The following is an 18,826-nucleotide window of genomic DNA, read 5'->3' as shown; positions in this document are numbered from 1 at the left end:
CAAAATATAATCTGCATGCATGATAAACCATAGTAAAAGACAAGTTGTTCCATGTTTATTATAATTGTTGGCATGTTTTATTTTTTTTTTACCGTCTGAGTGTTGTTTTAAAATTTTTTGCATTTATTGGACTTGAAAATGTTTTTGCCCCTTTCCTGTTTTTTTTTTTTAATTTTTTGCATATTTGTAACACTTAAATTCAGATCATCAAACAAATTTTACTGTTACACAAAGATAATGCAAGTAAATACAAAATGCAGTTTTTTTTTGTGGTTCATTTATTAAAGGGAAAAAAGTTTTCCAAACCTACCTGGCCCCTCGCCATTGAAAAATTAATTGCCCCTCATCTGTTAAACTGTTTTTGAACTGGCGATTAACTCACATTATTTTAAGAAAGCGGAGTAGTTAAATTGTAATAGCCACATTCAAGGCCTGATTACTTGCCAGGGCCTGGTTGAATCAAGAAATCGCTTACAAATAGAAACCTGTATGACGAAAGCGAAGCATGCTTAAAGAAACAAAAACTCATGCCGCGGACTTCTTAGAAAATGTTCAACAGAATCAGATGAGAAACAAAAGTAGTTGGGACATGGTAATCAGTCTGTAAAGGGTTATAAAGCCATTTCTAAGGCTTTGGGACTCCAGCAAACCACGGCCAGAGAGCCATTATCCACAAATAGAGAAAACTTGGAACAGTGTTGACTGCTGACCAAAAAGAACACAAAGGCTCATCTCACATTTGCCAAAAAAACATCTTGATTATCCCCAAGACTTTTGGACAAATATTGTGTGGACTGATCACGGGCAAATAATTAGAACTTTGGATGGTGTATCCATTACATCTGGCATAAAAGCAACACAGCATTTCATAAAAAGAACATCATACCAACAGTCGGAACATGGTGGTGGTAGTGTGATGGTGTGGGCAGTGGCGGCTCGTGGGTTTTAAAGTCTGCGTGAACTGGAAGTTGCAAACAACTTTTCTCCAGTGTTGTGACGTATTTCAGAGAGAAACGGAATACTAAATGAGGAAAAATAGTGGGCGTGGCTTTTATTTTCCAAACTGCTTTTACAGTTGGATCTAGAACCAAAAATGCACCTCCTCACCATCTCTCTCCCCCGCTCTCCCCCCCCTCCCCCCCCCACCACCTTTCATCCACTGTCAATAACTCTTGAAACACCACCAAGGCAGCCAAGTCTACTGTCAGTTGGAGGGCCACTGGCTTACGGGATGCTAAGCAGGCACCCAAACCCGTCAAACCTACGTCATCAGGGAAGGTGCAAAGCGTCCAATGCAGAGGGGAGGACGGCATTTTCAGATTGGTGCATTAAAGATTAAGAACAGAGTCAAAAACCGGAAGACGATCAAGATCACGAACATTTAATGTGTATTGACTTGCGCCAATTGGATGAATTCGCGTCGGTTCAAAAAAAATTTTTATGTGTATTGACTTGAGTGGATGTTTTGTTTTGATTTCAGTTGGACTTTAAAATAGAGGCGGCACACTAAAAAAAAATTTCTGACGAGCTTAGCGCACTGAGGCTCTGGAGGGTGGCTTTGCCGCTAAGGCGTGCACGATGCCATAATTGATGGAATACTGGAATTCTGACTCTGTCAGAAAAATCTTGGAGAAAAATGTTTAGCTTGTCAGTTTTCCAATATCTGGCGGTGATGACCTCAATGATCAAGCGCACCTTGGGGTATACAGCGCGAGGATCATAACGGGCACACCAGCAAGATCACCTCCGAATAGCCCAAGAAAAACAAAATTAAGGTTTTGGAGAGGCCAAGCCAAAGTCTGGACTTAAATCCGATTGGAGATGCAGGTGGCAGACGACCTCTAAACGGGTCCAGTCATTCTCCAGTGTGGCTGAATTAAAACAATTCTGCACAGAGAGAGTAGTGGGCCAATAACTTCCAATTCCACAGCGATGTTGAAAAGACTCATTGGCCAGTTATTGCCAACGCCAATGATTGCCGAAGTTGTTGCCAATTAAAGGGTGGAACACCAGTTATTAGACCATTAGAGGGCATTCTTTTATTGGTTTTTTCATGTAGTTGCCAGGCAGGTTTTGGCAACATGCCCTATGTTTTTACCCCTAATTAAATTTAAATAATTATTGCAAAACTTCGCAATTGGGTATTTACTTGGTTATCTTTTTGTAATATTAAAATTTGTTTGATCTGAATCATTCAAGTGTGACTAATATGCAAAAAATAACAAAAACGGGAAGGGGGCAAAAACTTTTAAACACCACTGTATCTAAACATTTTTAGTATTGTTACTTTTGGTTTCTCTCTTATAGCCTACATTGTACACTTTCTTGTCATCCTAGTTATATAATCTTGTATAATATTCCTGTTAAATTCTGAAAATATGATGTTTGTGATGGTGTCAATGAGCAGGTAACAAAATTCAGATGAATTGGAGCGTCTTTTGACTGCTGATTACCGGTAGATGACAAGTATCTCCGCAGCCATGCGTGGCTACTCATGATTGGTTGAGAAGGGACGCTACAACCACTGTGGTGGCTCAATCAGAAGTCAATGTTACTAACGCAACGAGTCAAATGAATTCCAGCTTCCACCTCTCTGGTGTCTAATGGCGGTAGAGGGATAGAGTTGTGGTGGGCAGGGTGAGGGTGGTGGGATAAGTCTGCTAGTCACATCTACCTTTCGGCACCACATATGAGTGACACCAAAGTCATATATTGCCTCGGACTCCGGTACATGTGTGTCGCTGCGAGTGGTGGGACCGTTGTCGGGTCTCGGGCGAGGGTGTGTGTTGAGCGTGTGGCTACACTGTGGACACGAACGTCCAACGGCCAGTTGTGGGGCTCGGGCAGAGAGCAGGCCTTGGGGCTCTAGTGTGGTGCTCGTGGAGAGGTGGGCCCGGACTGTCGGTGTGGAGGGGGGTAGGTTGTCATGTGCAACTGGACTGGGTTGGGGTGTCTTGTACAGCTGTCTGTTAACGACTCGTTAAGTGAATCAGACCATGTTGGATTCGAACAATGCTATCAATACCTGAGTTACGAGAAGTAGATACATATTTGGAGATCGCGTTGGGGTTCGATCGGTGATGATTGAAACATATGAAAGTGAAGTCCAGTAACGTTCACTCATCACTGCAAAATGTAGTTCCCTTAAGGTGCCCCCCTTCAGGTGGTGAGTGTAGAACCTCACATAGAACTTACCTGGCAGGGGAGATACCCATGAAGTTCAAAGAAGGTGGTTCACCCAGGGCGAGGCTCAGACCATTGCACTTGCCGGTTCGTGCTGACTCCCGCGTGGGGGGCCGAATTCCCCAAATGGGGAATCTCGAACTGCATATTTTCTGGTTAGTGGCGGGACTGCGTTCGCGCTCTCCCCTGATTTTCTGGTTAAAAATAGAGCTCTTATGTACACTGTTTATAATGAATTATTACTATTATAAAAGGACCACCAATTTAGTCATGAGTGAATCTAAATGAGAGGCCAAAACTGTGGCAAATAGTTCACATAGAGTAGTTTTAGAAGAGACAAAAGGTCTATAATTTCCGCACTTGCACGGGAGTCAAATCTTTATTAGGCTTAAGGAAACAAAGTAATGTCTTTTGCCACGTCTTGTCGGGACGGTGGATGATTTAGAACGTTTCGCCAGTAGCTCCTTTTTTTCGGTGACTTTTTTGTGTCTGCTTGAGTGGGTTGGCCACACATTGCACAGATGTACACTTTTACAGGGGCTGGATGTACCATGGCCACTAGCGCTCTGTCCTTTCTTTCTTGACTAGAACAGAGATCCATCGATGGCGATGGTTGAGGAATGGATGCCTGCGGCAGGGAAATGGCGGGAGGTCCCTGTTAGGGGCGCACCCATCAGACTGATTTGGCGGGCGTGGAACGTGCGCATGGGTCTGGACTGGTCAGGTAAACGGCGGTGTGGGAGGATCGGGGGGCAGAGATAAGAGATGTGGGAGTCTGGGTTTAAGCTTTCTGGTCCCTGCCAAAGATGGCAGTGGCCTGATACTGCACTGTAGGTCGGCGGTGTTGGTCTTGCGTCGTCAGGGAGCTTCGAGGCAGCTGGGTGCTGGCTGGTGCTAAGAAACACTCGGATGACGACGTGTTTTTGAGGACATAGCCAGACGCTTGATCCGTCACAATGTGTGGCCTGACAAGGCCTCCTGCCATCCTGATGAACTCACTAATACGCACGCATTTTGAAATTTATTTTTAGGATGGAAATGCCGAGTTTGCTGAGTTCAGCGTCATCCACAGTACACCCTCTGCTGCACAACGCTGGTACATTTTGGTGATGTAGATGCTTCAGTGGCGACCCTTGAAGCCTTTCCTCCAGAACAGGATGAAGCCACAGCTGTTTAATAAGGCAGTACATCAGACCGGTTCTTTTTCTGGAGTCAACCAAGTGGGCGGTGCTCCCGAGTAAAAGCTTGCTGAACTCAAGCTTTTTGCACCAAAGATGCCTCAGACGGATCATCCACTTGCATTCGGCCGAACAGAGCATTTCGCCCCCAGCCGTGCCGAACGTTAAAGTCTGTCAAACTGCTGGATGCTGCGATCCGTGGAGGTACAAGGTTGTTCCAGGCACTGATGACCCTCTGTCTGATCGAGTCACTCATCGCAAGCTTTCCCTCCTCCAAGGCGATCTCAACAAGGACTTTGCACAGATCCTCTACGGGACTTTGGTACCCCGAGGAGATGATTCGGACCACACACATCCTCTACACAGAGATCAAACTCTGTTTGAAGCCGCTACCTGGTCAGTGAGGCACAGACTGTTTCTCAGAGGAGTCAGACGTTCACCCCTCACTGTCGGATTTGTATCCCACATCCTCCTCCTCTTCCTCCTCTGCCGTGGCAACAGAGACACTCATCATCTTCATCCTCATCCACTATCGAAGTGTCTCTCTGGTCTGAGACGTAATGGTCGGGAGCACTGAAAGGCCTCTGATGACTGAGAGAAATAGATACTCCAAAACCGATCCGCTCATCCCCAGCAGGAACTGGAGGCCTGTAGTTTTGCCTCCTCCCACCTCCCCAAAACAGTTCCTGACAGCAATCCTCACGAGTGTTCTGCTCAGCACGAGTTCCGCCGATGTCCAGAGGGGAGAGAATTGTACCACGGCCATGTGCTTTCTCCCTTTTTTGGCCTTTGACCGCGAACGCTTGACTCCCTGTCAGAGTTCTCAGCGAATGCAATGCCAGCCAGGAGATACACCTGGAAGGGGGACAGCAGCACAGTGGGGCCCAGGGATCATGGTTGGGCAGAAAAGAATGAAAGCCTTCCAGGCTGTTTGCTACCTCCTCTCACTGTGCTGGATCCATGGAAGACGCACAACCGTTACGGGTCACATACTTTGTGCATGGTGTCATGTTTCATCCCCCGGCGTATCCTAGGATGCCATTCGAGAGTGCTTCTGTTGGTTCTCCCACAACGTGGGTCGATGGCCCCCGCAGCGTCCTTTGAACAGATGCACCTGGTTCTCATCCATCCCAGCTGCTGCTCCTGTCAAGATGTCAATGGCACTCTGGATCCGTGCACAGGTTTCCTGGGCACCAACCGTTTTGGATCCTCCTGACCATGATGGCTGAGGTCTGACTTTGCTGACATGCAGTTCGATGACGATCTGGCTGTCCGTCAGGGGGAACGCATAGCTCGTTGGGTGACCGGCACGTATCGCCTTTACCCAGCGCGAGCCACATCGTCCTTGTTGTAGGCGAAGACCGCAGCGGATCGGGCGGACTTAAACAGGGCATACTTTGGATGGTGATCCGTCCGTAGGGCCGCATCCAAATCGATGGTCCAATGAAAGATGTCGAGCCGTACCAGCATACCCCTGTCGGTCCACTCGCTGAAGAGCTGCTCCACAGAAGACACGCCGTGGATAAGGCGACAGCAGCCGCGATCCACGTACATGAGCTCGGGAGGTGCCTCGGCAGCTCTCCTGTACCTCTCCATGAGGCCTTCGGCCATCGGCCGCATTTTGTCCAGCGACTCCTCACAAGTCAGGACTGACGTGAGGGATCTGCCCCGCTCGTTGGCCACGTTGGTGCACCATTCCGCCGTGCCCTTGTCCATCCCCCGGAAGTTTCTTGCAGATCTGGTAACGAATAATAAAAAGCAAAAGAGGTTCAAACAGTTTGTTTATCATTTTTCGTTTCGTACAATTCATCATCACTTATCATTTTTCACAGTGTTGGCTCCGATTAGTTTAGTCAGATTGGGGCCAGTTGTGTTCAAAAAGTAATCTGATTGGATTTTTTCCATCAGAGTGGAACAAATCTTGAAAATGGATTGCTGAAAAGAAAAAAAAAAGAGTTCTGACTTTCGGAGTAGAATCAGGATGAAATCTTGGTTTTTGAGCTGGATTAATTCCTCCGATTTGCGTTGGGGTTTCACAACTGATTCCTACGATTTTGATTACTTATGATCCCCGAAAAAAAAAAACTGGATTATGCTGAGCCCAGCACCGAAATGGTTCTATGTCTCAAGGACCAAACGTGTAACTATAAACATCATTTAAAACTGGCGCCAAAAAAATACATGCTCCATGCACACGTCATCAAGATCGCCAACTTCCAACATCGGCTGTCAATCTCAAACAAAATATTATATGTAATTTACCCATTAATAGTTTATTACTAACTAGTTCTTTTTAATGACTGAAATTCCCCATGATGAAAAAAAGGAAAACAAATATATCCTGTAAATTTCTTCAATACAGACCTTAAGTTTGGTCTTTGCAGCATTTGTAGACACACATGTGTTTAATGTTACCTTTTTGGTGGAGTCGTACTTGAAGACACTCTTAGCCACAAATTAGATCAATAATCTGTGTGCGGTAGTCCTCTATATGTTTCTCTGCCTCTGCAAATGAGGACACGTCCGCCCTTCTCTCAACAGCTTTGGGACATGGCAGCGTCTCTCCTCGCTGGTGGTACCGGGAATTGGTGGCTAATGCTGTCCCTCAAAAGTAACCAGAACAACAAGACCAACAGGACGCAGACCCAGTCATTAGTGGGTGCTGCGAAAAAGCAAAAAAACCTAGCGAGTTGATGGAGGGATAGTTGTTCTCTCCTGATTACAGCTGACGTCTCCTGCTTGGGTCTGAAGTCCAGATGGAATCTATCTCGCAGTCACATGCGAACTTAGCGTTTGCCAAAACGCTCAAGAAAACAATGAACTCTTAACTTACGTGTGATCTTACCAGGTTTTTTTTGTACTGTGGCTGAGGAGGGCGGTGTACAACATCTTTCTTTGTGCAGGTACTCCGCTCAGTGACCTCTCCAGGGACCTGCCGTCCACAACCCTGGCCATGGTGTTGCGCCCTCCGGTGGCGATCCCTCCATCAGGCTGATAACACTTGCATTCTTGTCCACGCCACTTGCCTACAATTAAACACACAATGTTTTGGATTGCCTGTAACATCTTAGATTTTTTTTTTTTTTTTTTTTTTTTTAGACATCTATCAGAATTCAAATCATTGTGTGAAATTATGCAGCGAGAACTTCACCGTTAATGTCAAGACAGCTGGGGAACCACTGCTCTGTGAGCTGGACCTTGGCTGGTTAAGGATGCAGCGCATCCCATGAGAGGAACCGACCGATGGAGTGTTCCTCCTGACAGTCCTTTGCAGCCTTTCTGCAAGCGTTGCATGTTCCGAGGACATCTGTCAGCATGGAGTACCAGCCAGACATGTGGCAGATCTGCCTGACAGTTTTCGAATACCCACAATGGTAGAGAAAGGCCTTCTGACTGGAACGTTGCCGGCAGTCAGACCTGGGGCACCGAAGACTGTAACGTCCACACATCTTCGACTGGTCTCCAGCTCCAAAAAAAACGGAGCTATGGAAAAAGGAGTCTGCTGAGGGGACTTTCCCTTCCACCACTCCAGGAAATTCAGGAGGGTGAAACCACATTCTGTTGTCCCTTCAGGACTTTTCCTCCACCTCGTGCTGCCATGCTTGTCTTTATAGACATTGCCTCTCTGAAAAAAGGCCCCTTTCAGCATCCTCCTTAAGCCACGTTACTTTCTGCGCTGTTGAGCCCATTAGGACCAGACTCCCACACTTTTGTGCCAACCCTCAAGCGTTCACCTGGTAGTATAACAAAGACCAGAAACCTTATGTAACAAACACCCCTAAACAGTTTCCTTGTCTTTAACAACCACTGACCTACTTCTGGACAGTTACCTCAGGATGGTGCTGGGTCTCTGCTGCTGATTTCGCAATGGCCAGATGCATGGCTGAGGAGCCTGCTGGATGAGCTGATGGAGGAGCTGCTGCAGGAGCTGAATGGAGGATCTGCTGCAGGAGCTGATGGAGGAGCTGCTGCGGAGCTGATGGAGGAGCTGCTGCAGAAACTGATGGAGGAGCTGCTGCAGGAGCTGATGGAGGAGCTGCTGCAGGAGCTGATGGAGGAGCTGCTGCAGGAGCTGATGGAGGAAGCTGCTTGCAGAGCTGATGGAGGAGCTGCTTTTTGCAGAAACTAACTGATGGAGTCTTAAGCTGCTGCAGGAGCTGATGAGGAGGAGCTTCAAGCTTCAGGAGCTGATGCAGGAGGCTTAAATGTAAGTGTAAACCTTCACGTGAAAAACGTTTTCATTTACCTAAGCATAGTTTATGCATGTCTCTACCCATAGTACTTATGGGTGCCCCACCTGGAATCGGGGATGTAACCAGGCAATTGTGACGTACAAGCTAGGGACTTAATCAGTATACGGTGAAACATAGTCTGTGGCTCTGGCTTCGTAGTGGAGGATCTGGATGGGTCTCTTTGCGTCTGGGATACTAGTTTTTTCTAACCCTCAGCTTCCCCCGCTGCTAAATGAGGACAGTTGTCCTTATCAGCACACACACAGTCTTTTTTTTGACTATGCATTAATACAAGGTTCATGCCATGATTAACATGAATAATTCAAGACATTGATAAGTGAAATACTAAACCTTTGCTTTCAAAGGGGTGATAGCGAACTTCCACCAGCCAGAGCGTCCATCCACCCAGCCGCCTCTCACCCTGTGGGACCCTGATGAACTGGGAGCTGGCAGCTGCTGCGGGAGGGTCCCTGTCCCTGTGGAGGTTTCTCTGTGATGTACGGGTGGGTAAAGTTTGTATTAATGTTGTGGTTTTGTGATTACTTTTTATTATAAGGCACCGTAAAAAAAAAGAGCCTACCTCTTTGTCAAGAATGTACTGCCGAAGCGCTTCAGTGACTTGGTGTGTGATGTCCCTCCCGCCTTCATCACAAGCCACTGCTGCACAGAGCAGTGCGCCTCCTGTGCCATTTTTCCTCTCGTGGTCGTGGTCCCAGCTTGCGTGGTCAGCCTGGAGAGTTCTTGTGCAGGCTGTACCACTCTGCCACATCTCCAGGGAATGTAAAACGTAAACCTGAAGCGGCCCTGCCCATAAATGGCCCTGTCCACGTTGATCTCGAGGGTGGCAGGAGACCTGTGGAAACAGCTGCACATACCTCAGCAGGAGATCCTTCACCCACTCATCAGGGCTTCGCTTTATTTGTCTTTCATGATGGCGGCGTTCTTTTATGTGCATATCTAGCATACTAAAACATCACATAAGATAATTATTTTGTGGAAAAACAAGTTATGAATGTTAATTCTGTTAAGTACAGCATACTTACTACTTACTGTAAGCCGACATCGTTCTCCACCAGCCCATTTAAAAACTTTGGCCGTTGTATTTGCCAAATGTAAATCTGGAGTTGGCCAAGGTACGCAACCTCTGATGGAGTGTCAAGGTAATGGGCTGACCTCTCTTTTTGGCTGAAGACAGAGAAATTTGTAATGATTTTTTTTTTTTTTTTTTTTTACAACGATAAGCTCAAAAAACAGTCTAGGCTGCAGGTGGTGAACATGGGGTGGGAACACATCGATTGCATATTACCTTCCTCACAAAGCTGTCTTTTTATCCTGGACTTTGTTTCTATTATAGCATGTGTTGCGGGATGCCAGTGCCTTAGCCTCCTTTGAAGCCTTAAGAAGGCATTGTTGCCTATTTTGTGGCACACTTGTGTCTAAAATGCACAAGGTGGGAAACAAGGGGTCCATGTCTAACACACCTGTAGGAAACAGTCTCTTATAATCACCATGATACAGGGAAAAATTAGTCCACAAGCAAGTACTGAATACTGATAAATTTGAATGTGTTCCAATGTGTTCAATACTTTTTCCTGTTTCCTTTCCACTTTATAACACTCATCTTCATTAATGGAACTTACATGTTTTTTATGTCTTTATGTGTACCTTACACTTTACTGTACATTAACTTTGTGTACGAAACTGTGTTATCTAATGGAATAAACTTGCCTTGCCTTACACAACGATATGTATTGGTCATTCTAACAGAAACGTCCCCTTTTTGGTAATGGCAAAATGTTTTAAAATGCCATTTATTTTTCTAACATTTGTAAACTTAGACCACTGTTATATAGATTCCTTGTTGACTTTAATGCCATGCATATCAACTGCACAGCTAATTATTTCTCTTTTTAGCTTTTTTTGGTGCAATTATTTCAAGCCCCAACATCGTCCCATTTTTTAGTCTATTTTTTTCAGCGAATATGTATTCAAGAGTCAGAAAAATAGGTGAAGTGCAAGACATAAGGAGATGTTTATTTTGTGTGAAAGATGAAAACAAGGTAACACCAGTGACAAAATTTTCATGAAAAATGCATTTTTAAAATGTCTGAATTTCTGATAACTGAAAAAGAAACCGGGGGGGTGGGGGTGGCTAACTGAACTTTTTTTTTCATAGATCTTTTAAAATAGGAAGGAGAAAGTTCAAGTGATGACATCAGTGTGATTTTTTATTTCAAAAATAACAGGTATTTGTCAAACGGTAACACCAGTGACAACGTCAGGGGCCCACATGTTTTCATTATATAAGTTTATTATATTAGCATTGTTGTTTTATTATTCCCATTTCTTCAATATTTGATCGTTTATTGTGATTTTTAAAGGTGTAGAAAAAAACCTGTTTTTTGACTGCAAATAAAGCAATTTCCCTCTGTACATGGCCTCTGGGGACCAGCAAGTTTTGTTGGTGCTTGGAATTCTTTATAATTAATTGCCACATTGAGGCGCAAGGTCTAATTGCTCAACAAATAACACCTTGTTTTTTATTTTAAAATATTTAAAAGAAAATGTAAACACTGTTTTTCATTGTAATATTTCTGTAAAGGCTAGGGACAGAAAAATAGACGTTTTCTGTAGAATGACACACACAACACACATACACACACATATATATAGTATATATATATATATATTATATATATATATATATATATATATATACAATATATATATATATATACATATATATATATATAGTCTTATATATATATATATATATATATATATATATATATATATATATATATATAATATATAATACCATCACACACACACACACACCACACACACACACACACACACACACACATACATACACATATATTTGCACATAAATGAGTATGTATTTATTAGCATTGCTAATTGTAAAGGGAAATAAGTTTTTTTTTTTTTTTTTTTTTACCTTTTTTCGAAATCGCCCTTCACAACGGACACGAGCGGCGCGACGCGACGCTACGCAATCGCTCTCATATTTCTAACTTGGTGCGAATAAAACCAACATGTCGTGGATATTATAACATTATAATAACTTACCAAACAAACTCCGGATGACGCGGTGAGCGTTTTACAGGAGCGCTAGCGCAACGTCCTTCCGATTGGCTCGCGCCGTTTAAGCTTTAGACGGCGCGGCCTTCCGATTGGCTCACTGTATACTCGCGACCAATCGGCAGGCCGGCCTGTCTAAAGTCTACAGCGGCCATTGCACGGCGCTCGGCTCGCGTCTCGTCTAAAATGTGTCGTCTTCTGGATGTTTAAAATGCGTTACTGCATAGTTTAAGTGTATGTATATATAAGCCTGCATATTAATAATCACACACCCACTGTGTAACATCTTGAAAGGCAATCAAATTATGTCTTAAGGTTTAAACATCTTGACAAAGGTTCAAAATCGGTTCCAGTCAGACCTGAACGTCCATAAAACGTTTTTAATCACGTGTAGAAAAGAACACATTATTTTGTGGACATAAGCAAAAAAAAGAAGCATGTTCTGATTTAGCATTTCTTTGTTATTGAACAGTTTAGCATCTGTTAAGCAAACTAAATACTAAATTACAAAATACTGAATTATCATATAAAGGTTAGTACACCCAAAATGAAAATTCTGTTATTTACTCACCCTCATGTTTCAAACCAGTATACCTTTCTATGTTCTTACGATATTGTTTTCACGTTTGCTTTACTGGGACAATGACAAATAAGAATATTCAAGATGATAAAAAATCTAGTTAAAAAATTAGTTTTTTTCATCACTGAATAAAAGTGTGATTTCTATTTTTGCAGCATTTTTTATTAATGTTTTTTAATATATAATAATATAAATCAATATTATTTATTTAATTGCATTTATTTTTAAATACTTTAATAATATAAATATATTAATAATTAAGAAAATAATTATTATTTGAACGTGGCATAACCACCTTGCAGGAGCCATTGTTGTCATGTGACAAGAAAATCATAAAACACAGAAGACCCTCATCATAAAATATGTTTGAAATCATTGCTACTTATCAAATCGAAGTGGTGTAAACGATTTTAAACTGTATAGAACCAACATGAATTCAAATATTACATTAATGAGAATACATTCATGTGCTTTCTACTATTATGTTAAAAGACGGTTTCTTTTTAACATGTCTTTATTAATTTTGTCACTGACTTACAAAGTTGTCTAATAAACACAAAGATATTTGGAAGAATGTTTGTAACCAAGCAGATCTCACAACCCATTAACTACCATTGTAGGAAAAATGATTATGATAGTTAATGTGAGGCGAGATCTGCTTGGCTACAAACATTCTTCCAAATATCTTTGAGTGTTCAGAACATAGGAAAAGTATACAGGTTTGAAACATGAGGGTGAGAAAATTATGACTCTTTTTATTTTTGGGTGAACTATCCCTTAAACACATTACAGTTGTTTGGCTCATTTCTTGTAACCTCCACCCTCAGCTCTTCCTGGAGCGTGCTTCAGTTGTGTTCTGCCATTGCTGCTTGCATCAATCTCAGAGTCTCCACCTCTTCACAGCATCTGAGGGAAGAGAATACATTTCTTTTTTAAATAAAATGAAAAATTTGAGATAAATGACATACACTTATTTTCAAAATATCTTTATGGTCTACAGCTAAAATAAATTAAAAAAACTTTGAACAAGATGAATGAATCATGAATGAAACATTAGAAAAAGGTAATTAACATGCATTGGATTTTATTTGTATTGTATAAAAGATGTTGTGCTTTAACCCCTTAACTGTCACCGTCCCACCTGTGGGACGCTTGGGACGCTTGGCGCTCTTTTTTTTGTTATCCTTTTTCTCTATAAAATCTTTTAGTAATATCATTTGAAAGCTTAGAAGCCCAAGATTCATCCTGTGAAAACCATTTTGAAATCGGACATTGCGTTACCATGGAAATAGTACTTTAAAATCTTATGGCGGTCTCCTCCCCCCTTAGTGGGCAGTGTCAAGTGTCATATTACAAAATGCAATTACGGTCTTTTAGAATCAAAACCTTTATAATCTTGGCAACAAACATATCATTGGAAAGGTCCGAGTCTCAGGATTCCATATTTGGTGGTTATTTTGAGTATTGAACTAAAATTGACAGAGAAATCTATAGGGAAAAATTCATTAAACAAAATTCAAAGGAGTTTTGATGGCTCCCAGTGGCTGTTTGGGGTATGACGCCCTAAATAAAATCTCACAGGAACCTAAATGTTTTTCATATCAACTTCAAATTTGGAACATAACTTATTTAGACACAAGGCTTTAATTTTATACCAATTTTAGAGTAAAACCTGTTATGTAAAATATTTATAATAAATAAAATATAATAAAATTAATATAGCGCATTTTATTTACAGTACATTTAAACTTCTATAACTTTACTTTAATATTTTGAAAAAATTCCACTTTTGCCCAAATCTGCTAATTTTCTTCTTTAAAAAACTGGTGTTGGTGTTGAAGTGAAGTAACTTACAGCACATCAATGTTTAGTTTGCTTGGATGCTACAAAAAGTACGGAAACACAGAGGGTATGCATGATTTCTGCTTGAATCACATTTCTTTCTTGTTTCCTTGTGATCTCGACATAAAAGAGTGTAATTTTAACAGAAATAAAGTTGTATTTATATTAGATATTCATTAGACATTCGATCTTTAACATTAAATGGCATCGAGAACAAAGTCGTTCTAAGCAAACATGCTTAGGTTTATTAATTTGTCATATTTTGGGACGCTAAGGCTGTGATGGATATAATGTTGTCCACTAGATGACGTCATGGGATTGATTTTAACCCAAATATAAGAAGTTTTTATTCTTATGAACTGAAAAAAAAACGCGAATGATTTACTTAATTTGGATAACTATGGTAAACTGACAGTATAGTTTATAATTACAGTACATAGAACTCTTTGAAATGTATATTTATCATTACTTTTTTTTTTCCTTTCTAGACCTCAAGACATAAAACATCTCGATAGGATTAAATACAAACCCATATTTAATGTTTATTTGATTGACAAAAGTGCAAAAAAAATTTCAATGTTTTCACTGACTAAATAAACAGTAATCTGTAAATATAAGATAACTGGGACAGAAACACGTTTCACACTGTGTCACATCAACTTTCCTTTTAATTTCAGTGTTCAGTTGTTTGTAAATCGAGGATAATAATTGTTTCTTCAGCTGCTCATCAGTCTGTGGTCATCATTGCCTGAATGTCCTTTTCATGATGGGTCATACATCTTCATACATCTTCAATTAGCTCCAACCCTAATCAAACACACCTGCATTTGCCAAACAGTTGTCTTAATTAAATTTATTAAGCACATCAATATTTAGATTTTTAATTTAAAAAAATCCTTTAAGATTTTTTTTTATCCTCCAATGTGTGGATATTTCTTGTCGAAGTGAATTTCTCGCTATATCAGCATAGTTTGTGGCTAAACATTTTGTAAAGCCTGCATTTTTCTGAATTGTACCATTATCTGTTTCCAATAATATTCATTGTGTTTCACTGTTATGTGGAACACATCTCTTGCAACTCAGTCAACAAACTCATCTGCAAAGTTCATCTGTTGACTTAAAGTGCAATGTTTAAAACATATAAAACTCCAACACAAGATTACATCAATATAGATCTAAATATGCAAACTTGCTCAATCACTTGGGCTGCTGGCGCCCTCTGTAGGCATTTTTATAATACATATTGTACATACGTTTATTGTTTAGATGAACATTCCTTTATGTATTTTAACAGTGTTCAGTGAAACCATATGATTACTCGCTTTTAATGTTTTATTTAAACCAATTATTGCCTTGTCGTTACAGATATTTTAAGTATACTTTTAAAGATTTACAGTTTAAGCAACCTATTTCAAGTCTTTTCTGTATTACAAAAAAAAAAAATCAGTAGATTGCTCATTTAACAAAATAATCGTTAGTGACAGCCCAATTTAAAGTGTTTCAAAATGCACCTGAATTGTTAATACACTTCTTTAACAATTTTATTAAAAAAATACCTTTTCATTACCTTCTCTTGACCAAAATTATTTAGCTCAATGGTTGATATGCACATTTTATGGTCGACATGACTCGGCAAACAGGACAACTGTGAGAACCATGCCAGAGTGTTAAGTAAAATTATTAACATAACCAATATATCAAAAGTAAAACCTCAGATGGCACATATCAGAATAATGTTTAATAATTAATGTGTGTGAATTTATGTTGATGTTATTGTGAAAATACAACTAATTTTCAGCTCTGTTGATGGTGTATAATTTGTAGTAAAATAATGTAAAACCAAAAAATTATTTAATTTAACTCTATTTGAGGTATTTGGTGTCACAGTCTGTGGAGGTGGCGTCTGTTGAGGCGGCGTACTTATCAGGCGTCTGTTGAGGCGACGTGCCCTTCTGAACATGCAAAAAGTACACGACTGTCGACTTCGGCAGGTAATCCTGTCACATTCCACTCGCCATACGTCCGCCTTGCTCTGTATGGAAGGCCCAGAGGGTCAAAAACACGCAAATTTTTAACGCGTAAACAACACGTTAAATACACGTGTTTTCACGCGTAAACAACAACGTATCTAATGCGTTAAATACGTGTCGTTTACGGGTGAAAAATCAGCACGTTAAATACATGTATTTAACCTGTTAAATATGCGTGAAGTACACGTGAAGTACGTGTTAAATACACGTGAAGTACGCGTTAAAAATCAGTTTGAACGGGTCAGTGTCATTGGCTGCTGAGGACTTGGGTCAAACTACTTCTGTGAGCTTAGGGGATGTACCATTCATAGACTAGGATACCACCATTTAACATGCTATAGATCAGCTTATTCAGCCTAATTATTTTGTCCTTTTTGTATAGGCTATAGAAATAATATTTAAATTGCAGTTTTATGAAAAATTTGATATTTATATTAGAAATAAAATTGCCTTGTTTTTCTCCACGTACACTTTTTTTTTTTAGTAAATAAAATTATTAGTGGACATTTATAGTTTGTGATCACACTTAAGTTAGCATCAAAGCTTTTACATTTATGGGTAAATCAGTTACAGTGAAGGGAAGCAATCAATGCGGTTTAAGACAAAACCATTGTAATCAATATATGTCTTTGGAAATCAACATGAGATTTTCTTGTGCTTACATTTACAGCTATCACCAGCAGGCGGCGCTTATTATGCATTCAGACAAACGTGCAGGTGATATCATCAATTTAAATGAATTTAAAGACGTAAATTATTTCAATATGGCAATTTAGAATGTATAGAAGTATTTAAGACATTCAAGGCAGGTATAAGAACTTGATTTGGCTTTCCTGACAGCAGAAATATTATACTATACTAAAAGTCCTAGCCACCCTGAAAATTGGTATTAAAGCAATTTATCCGTGAAATGATGTGATTTGGTTAAAGCACTTCATTACATTTAAGTAAACATAAAAATACTAAGTAGCTCTCTTTTTTTTTTTTTTTTTTTTTTTTTTTTTTTTTTTTTTTTTAGAACCACAGACATATAGAAATTTATCTGCAAGTAATCTGGATTGTTAATGAGATGCCTAATGTACACTTACCAAACCAATGCAAATTAGGCTTTGTTGATGCTGTGAAGCAGATCATGAACTTTCTCTGTCAACTTTGATCTTTAAAGCTAATGTGGGAGGAGATTGGCCAGTAATGAATTTCAGGTGTGTATGGTTAGTAATGTGACCAGGAAAGTATAAAATAGCTGTTGCATTGACATGGTAGGATTGGCATGTTCCTGAAGTTGTGCTTGATGGTTAGTTCACTAATATTGGTTCTCGAATGTGCAGCCTTTTAACTTCTGTGCTCAACGTGCAGCCTTAATCCTTGTGCTTGATGTGTAGTTTTTATCCCTTTTGTATAGGCATGTGGAGTTATGAGTTGTGTGAATTGTTTGCGTTGAATGGTTGCCTATTGAGTGCCTAATTATATTTTTATATGATCTCTCTCTTTTAGGCTGATTTATTAAGAGGTTTTACACTGTCAGGAAAGTGGGGCAGGCAAACATTTATTGCTGCAGTACCTTCAATGGGCTGATGGCTGTGTTGGAATGCTGAATATCTGGTAAATGCAGTATATTACATTGAGGCCAATTTGGTTATGAGTTTGATGCAATTAATACACTTCCTTTGTGGATGTGGTTAATACTTGTGCTCTTTGTTTATAGTATCTTCTCTGTATCTATCATATTTGGATTTTGGTCTTGGAATTGAGTGCTGAGATTGGGTAACTGTGCTGAAGCTGTACTTTTGTTCAAGTATGTTTTGTTCTTTTATTGCGGGTTATATCGATGCGTATTAACTTGAGAGTTGAACTTGAGTTGTGTGTGTGTGGGGGGGATTTTGTTAAAGGGGCAGACCAGCCACTGTTTCCTCTTTGTTAATTTGTGCTTTTTTTTTCTTATATTTTGAGTTATGTGCTAAATGTTTGTCATTTGTATGATATTGCTCTCCTCCTGTTGCAGTGTGTAGTGGCTTTGTATAGGGCCGGGGCTGCATCGGCCCTTAACCTCCCCTGGTGTAGGTGATTTGGGTGGCGTGGCACTGCTGTGTGGTGTATATTACCTAGAAGGTTGACACTGAAATGGTGTTTTAAATGTTACTCTTTGTTTGCGGTGTATGCTGTGGGTCTTTTTTTCTTTCTCTTACAGGTGGTAGGCGGTGGATAAGAGCAGGCCCGACCCTCCTTGCCATTTTGAGGAGAGCTATTTTCTACATTTGTGGATTTTATTTTATTTTTTTTTTATGTTTTGCTTGGGAATAAAATTGTGATATTCAACAAACTACGTTTACGGTTTTAAAAAAATCAATACTTGATTTGTGGCGGGCTCCTCCTGCCCTAAATAAGGGAGGTGGCGTAGTCAGTTTATAGTTTCTTACACTACACTACACTACACTAAAAACAAACCAAAACCCGTGCAACAGCTCTGTGATTATGATTCAAAGTTGTAAGTATAAGTCATAGCCTTTTTTGATTCATTTGGGGGGGGGGGGGGGGGTCACCAGCATACTCTGTTACACTACTGTATACAGTGAACCTGCTAAGTGCTGGTGTTGAGATATTCTTGATAGGCTACGATATAGAATAAATTAAGCTGTTTACTGTTTAACTTAATGTATATGACATAGCAAATTTGTTTTC

The 18,826-nt window shown here is 40.4% G+C and overlaps 1 long non-coding RNA gene and 1 pseudogene across 1 annotated transcript; both read left to right on the top strand.

Moving 5' to 3' along the window:
- Positions 1 to 3,187: 3,187 nt before the first annotated feature.
- On the top strand, positions 3,188 to 3,372 carry LOC122143565 (annotated as a pseudogene).
- A 14,176-nt stretch (positions 3,373 to 17,548) lies between these two features.
- Positions 17,549 to 18,415, top strand: LOC122143564. Its single transcript, XR_006159224.1, has 3 exons — positions 17,549 to 17,749; positions 17,853 to 17,942; positions 18,150 to 18,415. It is a non-coding gene; the product is annotated as an uncharacterized LOC122143564 (long non-coding RNA).
- The last annotated feature ends 411 nt before the right edge of the window (positions 18,416 to 18,826 follow it).

This window comes from Cyprinus carpio, unplaced genomic scaffold, assembly GCF_018340385.1.
Source record: "Cyprinus carpio isolate SPL01 unplaced genomic scaffold, ASM1834038v1 S000006447, whole genome shotgun sequence".
Lineage (NCBI taxonomy): Eukaryota > Metazoa > Chordata > Actinopteri > Cypriniformes > Cyprinidae > Cyprinus > Cyprinus carpio.
This window is presented reverse-complemented; position numbering and strand designations above follow the sequence as displayed.